Source organism: Alexandromys fortis, unplaced genomic scaffold, assembly GCF_014885135.2.
Source record: "Alexandromys fortis isolate MF-2015 unplaced genomic scaffold, M_Fortis_MF-2015_v1.1 scaffold_93, whole genome shotgun sequence".
NCBI classification, from domain to species: Eukaryota; Metazoa; Chordata; class Mammalia; order Rodentia; family Cricetidae; genus Alexandromys; species Alexandromys fortis.
The window spans coordinates 4093058-4107052 of record NW_026067970.1 but is presented as its reverse complement, the minus strand read 5'-3'; the positions used below and the strand labels follow the sequence as shown (position 1 = coordinate 4107052).

Sequence of the window (13995 nt, the reverse complement as noted above, 5' to 3'; positions counted from 1 at the left end):
TGCTCGGAAAGACTATTTCCCAAAAGGTAAACACTGCAAGAAGAAAATGCTGGTAAAAATGTAGAGAGTCTACACAATATACTCTAAATATGTACCAAACTAAATACATCGTTCACAACGATTGACCCTAGGGGATGTCTCACCGTCCAGCTCCGAGGCAGCATAACCAATCCTTTGTTAACGTTGAGTTCTAGTCTTAGTGCGATGGCCCAGAATTGCCCCAGTCGAGTCACACAATAGTAGGAGATTTGAAATGGCAGAACACTAAAAGGATTGCTCGTATCTGAAAGCCTAGCACCAACAATGACAAGGATGTCTCAGACACAAACTGAATGTCAGTGAACACTGACCTACTGGCATGTCCCCATCTCTGGTATCATTTATCTCATTAAGCGTACAGTATAGATCTTTTATTTTAAACTTTGGCTGGCATATATTGCCCTACCAAGAGGTGTTTAGATGGAGTCTTTTCGTCAGAGTTCACCTGAAACAAATCCTTGCCTTGTTGAGCCTCCCAGACCCTTGAATAAACTTTAAACAAGCAAATTGCCCCTCCAAATTCCCTAAGGTGAGTTCTTGTGGGAGAAAATCCCATTGAGTGAGGCTCCTACTCAATACTGTTTCTCTAAGAACAAAGATGATTTAATTAACTAAATTTATTACGGCCAAAGCCAATTTGCTTTTAGTCAGACGATAAGGCACCAACAGCACACAGCAAGAAACCAACACACCACCACAAACACACTCTACACTCATTTTATTCTAAAATGCCCAACTCTGTCTCCCAGCAAAGATGCAGGCTGGATCTCAACCACTCAAGTCTAGCTGTCAGAAAAATATTGTATTTTCAGTTGGGGGCTAAGGCTTTTTTTGAAGCTGGCACTCTAACTCATTGTATTTCCTCATCTGTGAAATGGGGTCATAGTAGCTAACCCATTTGAAACCAGAACCCTTCATAGAGGACCTGCTGGGAAAGAGAAAAAGGAGAAGCAGATTTTTAAAGAAAGAAAGAAAGGAAGGAAGGAAGGAAGGAAGGAAGGAAGGAAGGAAGGAAGGAAAAGAAAAAATAGCCAAAACTTCTGGAACTTCCAATCTATCTTGATTTGTCAAACCTGAATATTATAACTTCAAATATAAAAAATAAGTGCCCTTGAATTCCAGCCCAAGAAAATCACTGGTTTTATGAATAGGTCTTTGTGTCTCACCCAGAGGCCCTGTCCTTATCTTGCAATGTGTCTTCTTCACATAAAACTGACTGTCCATGCCTACTTCTCTGTCGAGCTTTATCCTCCATGTGTTTCCCCGCTCCCCCCACTCCCTCTCTCCTGGCTTGGCGTGGCTGGTGGAGGGATGGGGTCAGCTCGTTTCCTGTCTCTGTGTTATTCTTGAAGTGCACTGCAGTCAGAATCTGAATTTCATTGGGCTAGTATTGTTTGCAGCTGTGTGACCTCTTTAACCCCGCTTTTTAAAGTGACATTTCAGCCCTCCAGCTTGAAAGGCCTGCATGCTGCAAAGTTTTCCAACCAGAAAAGGGCTCGGCCCTGGAGTGAGACTGTCCCTCACAAGGGCAAGTTGTGGCAGAAGGTGGCATGAACGGGGTGCGGCCCTGCATGGCTCCCAGCTGGCACTCCTTGCCAGAGTGGAGAGCTGTGCATGTTTGCCTAGAACAAAAAAAAAAAGGACTATTGCATTCAAATCAAACCAAACTCCCTGCTTTTATAAATGCTCACCATCCCTTCATGTCCTCCAAAGCTCGGGCTGCTACAGGCTGAACCGGAGACCCCTCTAGGACTCTGTCAGTTACTCTATCAGTCTAGAGACTGTCAAAAGTTCCTTTCCCACAAGGCCGCTTTTCCCAGAAGGAAGGATTTCCAAACAGCTTTCATCTCTGGAAATTGACCCTGATCTTCCTCCCCAAAGGAGGCCCTAGAGGGAGTGAGTGCTGGGGGCTCCCAGCCTCTCCCAGCCTTCTGCAGGGGCTTGTGGTTTTATATATGTGGCGTTTATAACCATATATTGGAAAGAATTCCAGTGGGATTGCTTTTTCATATGTTAGCCCCCTCTCTCTTTTTAAATGTTCCATATGTTTCCTTAGGTATTTTTTTTTAAGTCATGGGCTAATTGGACCTTTTGTTCTCCCTAATCCTTTCTTCTAACTTTCCTATCTACGGGTTCAATAGTTCAGCGCATACTCACTGAGCTCAAGCAGGCGGCATTAGCTTTGCAACACAGAAGAACCCTAGCATGTGTCCGCCTAAGTGTGTGCACGCAGGTCTTTGCTCTTCTTGCTTCTGTCCAGGACAGCATATTTTTGCAGAACATCTCCCATCTCCAAGAAAACTATGTTTGACATGTATGTGGTTAACAAAACACTAGGGTGGTGATTCTCTGGTTTTTAAGGAAGTATTGAATGTAACTAAATCACTTGGCTTGTTTCTAATGGGACTGAATACAACCTCAGAAGGAAACACAGCTTGTTTCCCTATAGCATCCAGGACCACCAGCACAGGATGGCCCACGCACAATCATTAATTTAAGAAAAGCTATATAGGCTTGCTCCAGCCCCATCTTATGGAGGAGGCATTTCCTCATTTGAAGTTCCCTCCTCTCAGATGACTCTTGATCCTGGGCTCAAGTTGACATAAAACCATCCTGGATAGAGGTGATCAGGGCCTAGGGAGGCCTCTTCACTTTCCCAGTAAGTCCACTGTTGCCTTTTAAAAGAACTGGCCTTTGGAATCTTTGGAAGGAAAAACTGCAACAGCAAAGAAATGAAATGCAAGCATGGTGTGTTCTCCACAGGTCTAAGGTGGCTTGTCACGAAGCCAGTTTCCCTGTCCTGGCCTTCACTACAGTGTAGCTCTCTTTTATACATATACAACAGCACGTTCTCAAAGGGGATGCTCTGTTGCCAGACAGTCAATGTTTGGGGATATGCTGATTTCTAAAGGTTTTGTTGTTGCTGCTGCTGAGATATATATCTATTTGTGCATGAGCATTTTGTCTGCACAAATGTCTGTGTACCATAGGCATGCCTGGTGCCCACAGGAGTTGGAAGTAGGCGCTGGATCCCCTGGAAATGGAGTTATAGGTCGTTGTGAGACACGGTGTGGGTGCTGCAAATTGAACCCTGGTTCTCTTCATCGCTAAGCCACCCCTCCAGTCCCTCTGAACTATTTTCAAAGAAAGTGATTATTTTATATTTTGAGAAATCAGCATGTTTCAAACTTGGTTTTCTGCACACTTATACAGATGCTAGATAGTTCTGCTAAATAAGTTGTTACATCTACAAGAGCAGTGTATGTTTGATTCCTGCAAAAGTGGGCTAAAACTGAAGTCAAACATCTCCAAAATCTGAATGCTTGTCATGTGAGAATACCGCAAACATGATGGCAGTTACACCCAGCTCTGTTTACAGCAGAAGGGGTGGTTCTATCTTAAGGTCAACTGATTATTAGTGATTTACTATAAAGATAATCCTATGAAAATGAATGCCTGTTGTCCTTGAGCCCAGCAGAAATCTGGGCATTCCTAGAAGGTATTTTAAAAAGCCTAAAGTTCTGTTCAGAGGCTACCATATCCCATTATCAGCCAAATACCAGGTAGGACATACCCAAAGGCTTGATTCAGATTCCCAGTGTACAGTGTTTCAAATATCAAGCATGTAAACACTTGGAAATACTGGTAGATCATATAAAGACCATGCTAAGTAAAAAAAAAAGTCAAATGTGAGAAAGCGTTTAGTGAAAATAGAATATATATGGATATATTATATGAATATGGATATCTATATTTATATATTTATCCACGTCCAACCTATAGAAGAGAAAAATGGCTTGGATCAGTAATAAATTAGCAGTTTTTTTTTTAAAACTAACTCCAGTGTCCAGGTAAATTACCACATTGCTGTGAGCAGTGTGGGCACAGCAAAGCCCACACAGAACCCTGGCCTCAGTGTAATCACGATGCTCTCTTTACGTCTTTTCGCTAGTGATAGATGCCTCCCTGCTCATCACTGGGCACTCTGGTTTGCTCCCTGCTACAGTGTTAATTAAAACATTTACCAAAAGCAACTTAGGAAAAAACGGTTTATTTGACTTCCATGTCTTGATCACAGAAAATCATTGAGGGAAGTCAGAGCAGGAACTCAAGCAGGGGATCATGGAAAAAGCTGCTAACTGGGGTACTCCCCCTGGCTTGCTCAGTCTGCTTTCTCACACAACCCAGAACAGCCCAGGGGTGGTACCACCCACACTGTGCTGGGCCCTCCCACATCAGTCATGAATCAAAAACATACCCCAGAGACCGGCTCACAGGCCCATCGAATGGAAACAGTTCCTCCTCAGTCGAAGCTCTCTTTGCCCAAGGGTCTCCAGTTTGTGACAATTTGACACAAACTAATTGGCAGTCGGAGAGTAAAATTTATCAGATGGAGCATGTTTTCTCACTGTTTTGTTTGTGGGAGTTCAGGGGTGCCGTGAGTTGAACCCAGGGCCTTAGATCTTATATACTAAGTTGTGTTATATCTTTGAGCTATAGTCTCATAGCAGCCCCCTTTTTTTCTGACTTTAAAGGGTACCACAACGAGCTCTGAGTTCTCTTTTATGTTGCTGTCGCTGTTGGCTATCAATTAAGACAAGACCGATAGGGAAAATGTGTCCGAACTAACTTCTCGGGAAGAAGCCTCAATAAGCAAAAAAAGAAGAAGAAAATACATAGGCACATATTCATGTATTTTTTGGTCTGTTTGGCTTTATTGAGAAGTTAATTTTGTATACAGAATATAAAACACATGTATATATGATATGCAAAATACCTATTTGAACCCCAAGAAAGATCACTTCACTTCCCATTAACTAGTTCGGGACTTACAGCCCAAGCCAATGCCTAATGGAACTTGAGGGGCATACTGAGTCACAGGAACAGAATAAGAAATTCAAGCCCACTTCACAAAGGGGTTATGTCCATTTTAAAAGTGCAGAAATACACTGCATGTGTGTGTTCAGACTGTGTGAATGCATGCATACATGTACACTTGTATATGTGCAAGAAGAAAACACTTTTTTGACAGTTTCTCACTGGCCTGGAACTCTCCAAGTAGGTTGAACTGGCTAGTCAGTGAGTTCCAGAGATCTGCCTGTCCTCTATCTCCCTAGAACTAAAAGTGTAAACCACCATACCTAGCTTTTAAGACAAACAAATAAACAAAAACAACAACAACAAAACAAGCAAACAAAACATGAATTAAAGGAACCAAAGTTAGGTCTTAATTTACAGGCTGCACCATGTGGGGAGGCCCTCGGTTGTGTTTTTGAAAACCACATCATTCCCAAGTCTCATGGCTTCCTCAACTTCCAACTAAACAAGAGTCCCTCTCAAAACCCAAGGAACTCTCAAAACCTGAAGGAAATATGGGGAAAGAAAGAAAGGGCTTAAAAAAAAAACTTGAATTAATAAGAGTTGAACAGCGCACCAGACCCATTCACCAAAGGCCTAGACCATGAACAAGAAACTGCATCCTTCAGGGCCCAGAGCACAGAGAAGCAACAGCACCCAGTTGGAGACCACAATATGCAGTGACAGGAAAGAGGTGTGTGTGTGTGTGTGTGTGTGTGTGTGTGTGTGTGTGTATTCCCACTAAGGATGAATGTGGTCTCTTTGCTCAGGGTTAAGGGTAAGGTTCTCAGGAACACCCAGAACCTGAACTCTTCCACAATGGTAGAGACTTTCTGCAGCTGTTGGCTGGGCATATCAGGAGGGGTGGATGGGACATGGCAGGAAGGACAGAGATGGAGTCATACATGCCACTAGGTAGCTAAATAAAAGGAGAGAAGAGGCAGGCCAGCTCCCAAATCAGGGACAAATCTCAACTGTGCTCTGCAGGGACTGGAAGACTGTTGCTCACTGGGGCATGGTTCCCAGGCTCCTTCAGGGACAATGGCCAGTGGACAGTGACTGGTCACCTGCCACACTGAACTTGTTCCTATGTGCGTCTATGCATGGGGGGGAATAGGAAACCCAGGACATGGGTCTCATTTCTCTTATTCCTCACAGCCACCTACCAAGCCCAAGACCTCAGGCTGGGAGCGTGAAGTATCAGTTAAAACGGCTGTGTCTGAGCCTTAGTATCCAGCCCAGAGGGGAGGCGTGCCTGGTGTCTGGGATGGAAGGCAGACGACTAAAGGCTGTATGTAAATTTTACAAAGCGGTGTGAACGGTCACAGGTTATGAGGAAACAAGACCACTTCTCTAACTGCATCAACTACAGTTGATCCTCATATAGCTGAACACTTCTGACAAGGTGTCAGCACCCCACTGGTGCACACAGTCACACACACACGCACACGCACACACACACGCACACACACAACTCCCCCACACTCATGCACTCACGCTTCTCACCTGCACACTAGCACATGCATGTGAGCTTCTTCGTTGTTTGAGAAGTAAGGGTTTGTGTATTTCTTAGCTTTGTTTCAAAACTACGGCTTGATTTTCATTTTATTTGCAAGAAAATAAGACTGCATTTATTCGTGGGTAGCTTAATATTGTGGCCAGGGAGGTCAAAGTTTTTATTAGAAAATCAACAATTAAATACCAACTCCCTCATTTGATAGCTGTGTGATCTTGGGCAAGTCACTTAACCTATCTGAACATTCTATTTCCTCACTATAAAAAGAGACTTTAGGGATTTGAATGATGGTTCAGCAATCAAGAGCACTGGTGGTTCTCTCTTTAATTGAAAAAAAAAATACAATATATTTTGATCGCATTTTCTCTCCTTCACCTTCTAGAACTTTCCCACCTCCCTGCTCACCCAATTTTATTTTCTCTCTCCCTTAGTTTTTAAAAAAGTAACAAGCAACAAAAACAAGAAACAGCTAAAAACCACAAAAATGATAATCAAAACTATTAAAAGAGGACCCAGGCTTGGTTTCCAGCACCCGCAAGGTGGCTCACAACTGTCCTAATTAAAGCTCCAGGGGATCCAGTGCCCTCTTCTGGTTTCTAAGGGCTCTCCATGCACACAATGCACATACAAACATGCAAACAACACACACATACACATAAAGTAAAAATAAATAAATATTTAAAGAGAGAGAGACTATAGACAATATTGGCAGTGTCTGGCAGGGTGTTGGGAGACTGGGGAATGGTGACGGGAACACACTTCACGAACTGCACAACGCTACCATGTCACTTACTCTTACACAGTGCGTGCACGTGGGGTTGCCAAGGGATGACATGAAGAGCCTTGTCTACACACGAAATCCTGCTGGGCAATCCTCAGATTTTTCTCATAACTCAGCAATCGTCAAGAAAATCCCTATCAATGAGAGTTTTACTTGAAGCGCACCAGCCTTGGTTCCTTTGCCTTCTTCACCAATGACTGCTCTTGTTGCTATAACCACACACCAGAGAGGAGCAGCTTAAGGGAGAGAAGGTTTGTTGTCTTGGCTTATGGTCCAGGTGATACAGTCAGCTGTGGTGGTGAAGGCAGAGCAGCAGGAGCAGGGCACAGTTAGCCAGATTCATTCACTTTCAGGAAGTAGAAGAGGGATAAGAAATACCAAAGTCTTCCCACAGAGACCCATTTGCTCCAACCAGGCCCCATCTCAAGGCCCACCCCAGACTCAGGACCAAGTGTTACAAATTCTTCAGCCTATGCTTAGCATTTCCTATTTGCAGCATGTTCTGGCCCTGGCTTCCAGGGGCGCATGGCTATCTCCCAATGCAAAAGTGTATTCATTCCAACTTTTAAATCCCCCATGCTTTTAACAACCCTAACACTGTTCAAAAATCCTAAGTCTCTAAACTGTGAGCCTCTATACGATGGAAAGACAATTATATTCTTCTAATTCACTGGGCTTATTCTCAGAGTGCCTACCCCCTGTGACTTCAGCAGCTGCTTCACACCTGCCTTGTCCGTCACTTTAAAGTCACCCCTTTCTGCTCATTTCTCGTCTTTTCCTGTGACACTTGTCACTCTCCCTCATGCTAGACCTGCAGGAGAACCGTGAGCAGTGACCCCGCCCCAGCTCTCTGCGAATCTCACACCAGTGTTGTCCTTTCATGAAATTCCCTCCAGCAGCAAATTATCACATCACTCTTGAATTCCACCTCACTCAGATTCCCAGAACAGCGGCAGAAGTCAGCCAGATTCTTTGTCAGAATGTAACTCAAATGGTCTCTGGTCCAGCTCCTGATTGAACTGGTTCCCTTCGAAACTCCCGGATCAGGGCCCCGATTCCCTACATTTCCCCCGAGAGTTTATTTTTCCAAACTTCCCCAGGACAGCCTGTAAAGTTCAACTTCTAACATAGGGCTTCTCTATTCTCCAGTTCCAAACTCTACCATACTTCTCCCATAGACCTGTTCCAAAGCCTGTGGATGACATTGTCAGCTTTTTTATTTTTTTATTTTATTTTATTTTATTTATTTTGGTTTTTCGAGACAGGGTTTCTCTGTGGTTTTGGAGCCTGTCCTGGAACTAGCTCTTGTAGTCCAGGCTGGTCTCGAACTCACAGAGATCCGCCTGCCTCTGCCTCCCGAGTGCTGGGATTAAAGGCGTGCGCCACCACCGCCCGGCTTGTCGGCTTTTTTAATAGCACCAGCTCCACTGTTGACAGAAATTCTCAGGATTACTTCCTTTTTTCATGGCTTCAACAGAGATCTGCATTTCATGGATACCTGACAGGAGCGTTTGCTTTCCCTCACATTTCGAGATGATAAAGCCCATCCTGACAGGGAAGTCACAGCAGCAGGACCAGGGGCTCCATCCACAATCAGGAAGCACAGAGAGATGAAGGAGGGCATTCAGCTCACGTTCTCCCATGCGATGATGCCACTCACACTCGGTGTGGGTCTTCCCTCTTCAGTTAAATCTTTCTGGAAAAAAACCCTTAGAGACCTACCCAAACATATGTTTCCATGTTGATTGTAAACCACTTCGAGGACAATCAAGAATAATTACCAAATTTTCTAACTGAGACAAATAACGCTGAGGAATACTTCAAGATTAGACAGACACGCGGTGTCACAGCCTGACTCTGACTCTGGGGCAGACACACTGTCACATCTGACTCTGGGGCAGACACACTGTGTCACAGCCTGACTCTAGGGCAAACACACTGTCACAGCCTGACTCTGGAACAGACACACTGCTAATCTCTAGGCTTGTCTAGGTGCTTGCTTTGTTCATTGCACATGGTTCTTTTCTGAGACTCACTCTTGGTATGATGATGAAACATATGGGTTTAACGAGTTACTTGAACCAAGGATCCAACTTGGCTCTTTCTGACTGAGCAAGCTAAGGAATCTAGGGCGCATCACCAGAGGGTCCTGAGGGGCTGGAGCCACATATTCGTGTGTAGAACAAGGCTGGACCAGACAACAGCCTCATAGGGAGAGAGAAATCAAATGCATCCATGCCTTCCTCTCTGCCTGCCTGCTGTGCCAATGCAGTCTTGGGTCCATTCATCAAGGACACTGGTAGGGTCAGCCAACAATGGGTAAGCCAAGAGTCACACTCCGTCTATTGCCAAGAGCTTCAGACTTTCAGGCGAACACAAGAAACAGGACGAATCCAGACCAAGCATCTCTTCTCATGTCTACCCACCACCATCTGGGCTACCAAAGCAGAAAGCCAGGCTTTGTTTCATCATTCCATTTTCTCAAGTAAACAGCATCATCTTTGACTATCACCAGTTCTTGTTCTCACTGTTCTCTATTCTTTTCCTTCTCTCATTTTTATTCTTCAAATGTCCTGTAAACAAAAGTTCCCTAACAATGCCTGAAGAGTGTGCTAACTGTACAAAACAGAAGCCATAGCTTAACCAATGTGCTGTTCACTGTAGCCTCTTGAGAGAGTATGGAAAGAGATGGCTCTATATGACAGCAAGATGTTCTAACCCAGGGTGCCGGGATGCTAGAGATGAATAACCACAGACCTAAGGACAAGTCACCTCAATGCAGACAACCCTGTGAGGAAAATATATTGATACTATATGCTTTAATGTTCAGGAGTGGCCTTTTTTTTTTTTAATTTAGTGAAACATGTCTCTCTTTTGCCACCACATCTTGTGTGTCAGGTATTTCTAATCTCAGAAAAGCATTTCCCATCAAGGATTAAAGAAAGTCTTTGATGGAAGTAGCTTTGATTTCTCTCTTCCACCCTGTACCTCTCTGTAAAGAGAACCGCAGAGGAACACGGTTCCAATAGGAGCTAAGAGGGCAATATTGTTCATCGTTTCCAAAGCCCCCTCTTATCCTGTTTACATTTGCAATGAAGACATTAGGGCTTTCTGGTGCTCTCAAAACACTAGATTATTTCAGGGTAATTTGTTAGTAAGATGCTTCAAGGACCTTGAACACAAGCTGTAGCAATAGCGGCAGCATCATTTCCTCCTCTGCCCTCTACTGTTTCCAGAGAAACAGAAACAAGCTCTCACACAAACACACCAAAAAAGTTCTCTGGACACCCAAGTTAACCAATGTCTCCATTCTTCCCAAACCACCAATCAGCCAGTCACCAGGCAAACAGCTCATGGACCAGGCAAGGAAAACATGTTGTTTTTCTGGGCAAGCCTTAACTTCACTGCCTACAAAACACAGCCCCATGGGGCACATCCCACACATGGTGCGATTAAGACTCCTGTGTCTCATTTGAAACCAACAGTTACCAGAAACTGCCCAAGGAAACCGAGGCCAGGTCCGCAAGCACGCACCCAAAGCCCAAGTGGGCTTGTGCACAAGTGTTCCCACACAAACCAGCTTTTTCTGCAAGTCGCCTCTTATGTATCTAGAACACCCTCTAGATAAAGGAGAGCCAGAGAGCATCCATTCTCCACTGAGCCTTGTCCTTAGGCCACTCACACCTGGCCGACTGCTCGGAACAAGAGGCTCTGCTCTGTTCAGTCTTGGTGTCTGTCCTCTGAAGCTGGTGAACCACAGGGCTAAGGCAGAGAAGAGCAAGCAAACCAAATGTGGCATTCAGGATCCTGATAGCCCTTTGAAATGGTGACTGGTAGGAGCCAAAGTCAACAGTGCAAGAGAGCCACTTAGAGATACACCCAAGGTGCTTTTTAGAAACCATCAAAAGACAGAGGAGGCTCCCCAACCAAAAGCCAGGACCATGCCCCCCCCCCCAAGTGATAATGAGAAACTCCCAGGAAATATAGATGGGCGTCCATCCTTTCCAGACTTGGGCCAGCAGCCTTCCCTGCAGCCTAGCTGCTGGGTGAAGCCTTCAGACTGCAAATCCTGCTCCCCTGAGCACAGTATAGGGCTTGGTTCCGTTTTCATTTTCATTTTTTCAGAGTCAAGGACCAAAACCAGGACATGGCGCTTACAAGGTATGCTCTCTGCTATGAAACCAAATAGCCAAACCCCAGGGATTTATTTTAAAGGGTGCTGGGAGAGCAACTGTCCCCCCTCATTTTTCCTCTTCTCCTCCTGGGGATGTAGCAATCTCACAGCAAAACTCCCCCGAGGCCCTTTGAGGGCCAGCACATGTTAGACGGAGACAATAGGGGGGATGTCTCTGCTCTGACAAGACTCATGGGAAAGAAAATGGTGCACAAACATACGCAAAAACAAAAGCCCCCCAGTCAGAGAAACAGCACAGAAAAATACCCAGAGGGCTCGTGATGAATGCTAGGAGAGGGATTCGAGGCTTGTGGGATAGGAAGAAAGGTGATATTTGCAGTTTGCATCTGAAGCGTTTTCCCCGTGGACACATGTTCTGGTCCAGCTGTTTTGAGAAGCACGAAATCTTTAGGAGGTGGGTCTCTAGAGGTGAACCTCTTAAGGTCAGAGGTCAGCCCCTGGTTTGGGTCTGCTCCCTGCTTCCCGGCCCACTGCTGTGGGAACAGTTGCTGCCTCACCTTCCCACCCAGGGACAGCCACTGTATTCCCTGCCACACTCTCTGAAGGCTCCTGAAATGGCCAACCAAAGCCAATCTGTCCCCGTTTGCTTCCGTCAGGTGCTCTGGTCGGTCACAGAAGTGCACACACAAGTAACACAGGTGACGGTGAGGGACGCTTTCTGAAGCAGGTGGGGCTCGCCTCCCCGAGGACTGTGCCTGAGTGAGATTTGCTGTACGCAAATGAAACTTTAGAAGAAGCCGAAGCTTATCCTGGGCAGAGCTGCTGAAGCAGAGAGCTTGGTGTGGTTGGGGAACTGAAGGAAAGTCAAGGTCGTGTGTGTGTGTACCAGCTCAAGGGTGGAAACAGCAGCAAGGTCTTCAGGAGAAGGTGTGATTCTAGGAAGAGACACCAGGCTGAAAGGGGACAGCTGATCTATGTCCTCAGGTGAACTGTGAGGGTCACAGTACCTCCTCACTCTGGAGCTGTGACCTGGTCACAGTTCACCATGGGAACAGCCTCTTACACAGTTCATGAACCAGGCACATAGCCTACCCAGACTTCCTGAAAGGTGAGGATGCTGCCCATCCTCGGGTGAGGCATGGAGAGGAAGGAATACACAGGCTAGTAATCCAGGGGGTTGAGGGTGCCATGGAGGCAGTTCCTTTTAGCCACCACTGTAGATACAACATCCGATTGACCGCACTGCCGTTTTGAAGCATGGCTTAGTAACTGGGAAAGGAACCTCACTTCTCTGTGCACTGATGTTGAGGGACCTCTTAGAGTCCAGAGGGCCAGTTCTGTCCTTCACAGCTGGTCTCTGAACAAATGTCTTAATCCCTTTAAATTCCAGTTTTCACAACAGTGAAATGCGCCAACCCATTCGTGGTCACAGGGGTTGTTGTGGAACTTGATCACTGGTCTTCTGTAAACCATAGCTCAGCCGTTGTCTGCAGTATTGAAGTGTGCCGATCTTGACTCTCAATAGCCAGCTGTGTGGCTTTGGGGAACTCGTCGAACCTCTCTGTGCCTACTTCCTTACATCCTATAAGCATAGTACCTACCTTATGAGGATGATTAGGATGCGGAGATTAGAGAAGTCAACATCTGTAGACGATTTCAAACAGTGTCCGACACGTGGTAAGCACCGTGTAACTGCCAGTTCTTATTGCTGCTTTGCAATTGGAATCTAAAACTTCTGAGAAGCACATGGCCCCCTAATCACGGAGAAGTGGTTTATTTTCTGGGGACAAAAATCACCAGCAGGAAGAACATGGCACGCCAGTGTCGTTTGCTGGCGGACATTAACTTTTACTCGTGTATGAACTTGTTATGTTTCTGTGGACAAAAAAGCGAAGGTTCTAATCTTTGGATTTGTTTGCATATAGTTCAACACAAGCTGCAATTTCAAGACCGTGTAGCAAACTCGTAATCGCCTGGGCTCATTTCTTCAGTGTGCATTTTCTCTGCCATCATTCTGCTTCTCCATTCTTTCTCCAGGGCCCGAAAGGATTCTACGACTGTCTGAGCATCTTTCTGTGAGTCTGTACAACCACACCTCACAGCAGACACACACAGGGCCCATGGTACTCCTTTTGGTTATCAAGAACACTTTTGTTAAGGTCAAGTCTCCTGGAATGAAGGTCATCATTTTCAAGAAGTGGATGACAGCCAAAGACAAGGACTTTGGAGTGATTCAGAACTGACCTCTGCCCAAGTTCTCTGCTCCTTGCTGTTAAGAATGTGTTTGGACACTAACTAACTTTTCTGAAGTTCTGTTCTCTAGTCTGCATTAGGAAAGAGAAAATAACAATCACTGCATAGATGGCCCGTGAGGCCTGAGTGAGAGATTAGCCGTCAAGGAGTTGACTCAACAACCGTCGACACCACCCTTTGGGTGAGACGGGAGGCAGTGATGAACTGGTAGCTATGGTCCATGTGGAAAACAAAGTCAAGTTTTTAGAGACTATGAGAAAATAGAGGAGAGCGTGCTCAGGCCTTCAGAGAGTGGAATAAGCTAGCACCTTCTGTTCTTTTCTGGTGTCTGCCCCACCCACACTGCCTGGCATCCTTGGTCTGGTAGATCTGCCTTACCTCAGGTCTGCAAAATCCTGGGCTTCCAAGACCCAG

General features: G+C 45.4%; 1 protein-coding gene and 1 long non-coding RNA gene across 2 annotated transcripts in view; one reads left to right on the top strand and one right to left on the bottom strand.

Moving 5' to 3' along the window:
* Creb5 (cAMP responsive element binding protein 5) overlaps positions 1–13995 on the bottom strand; it is a 392793-nt gene that overhangs the window by 312722 nt on the left and 66076 nt on the right. The gene's annotated exons all lie outside the window — the stretch shown is intronic.
* The window catches only part of LOC126509570 (uncharacterized), a 169467-nt gene that overhangs the window by 105116 nt on the left and 50356 nt on the right, over positions 1–13995 (top strand). The window lies entirely within an intron of this gene.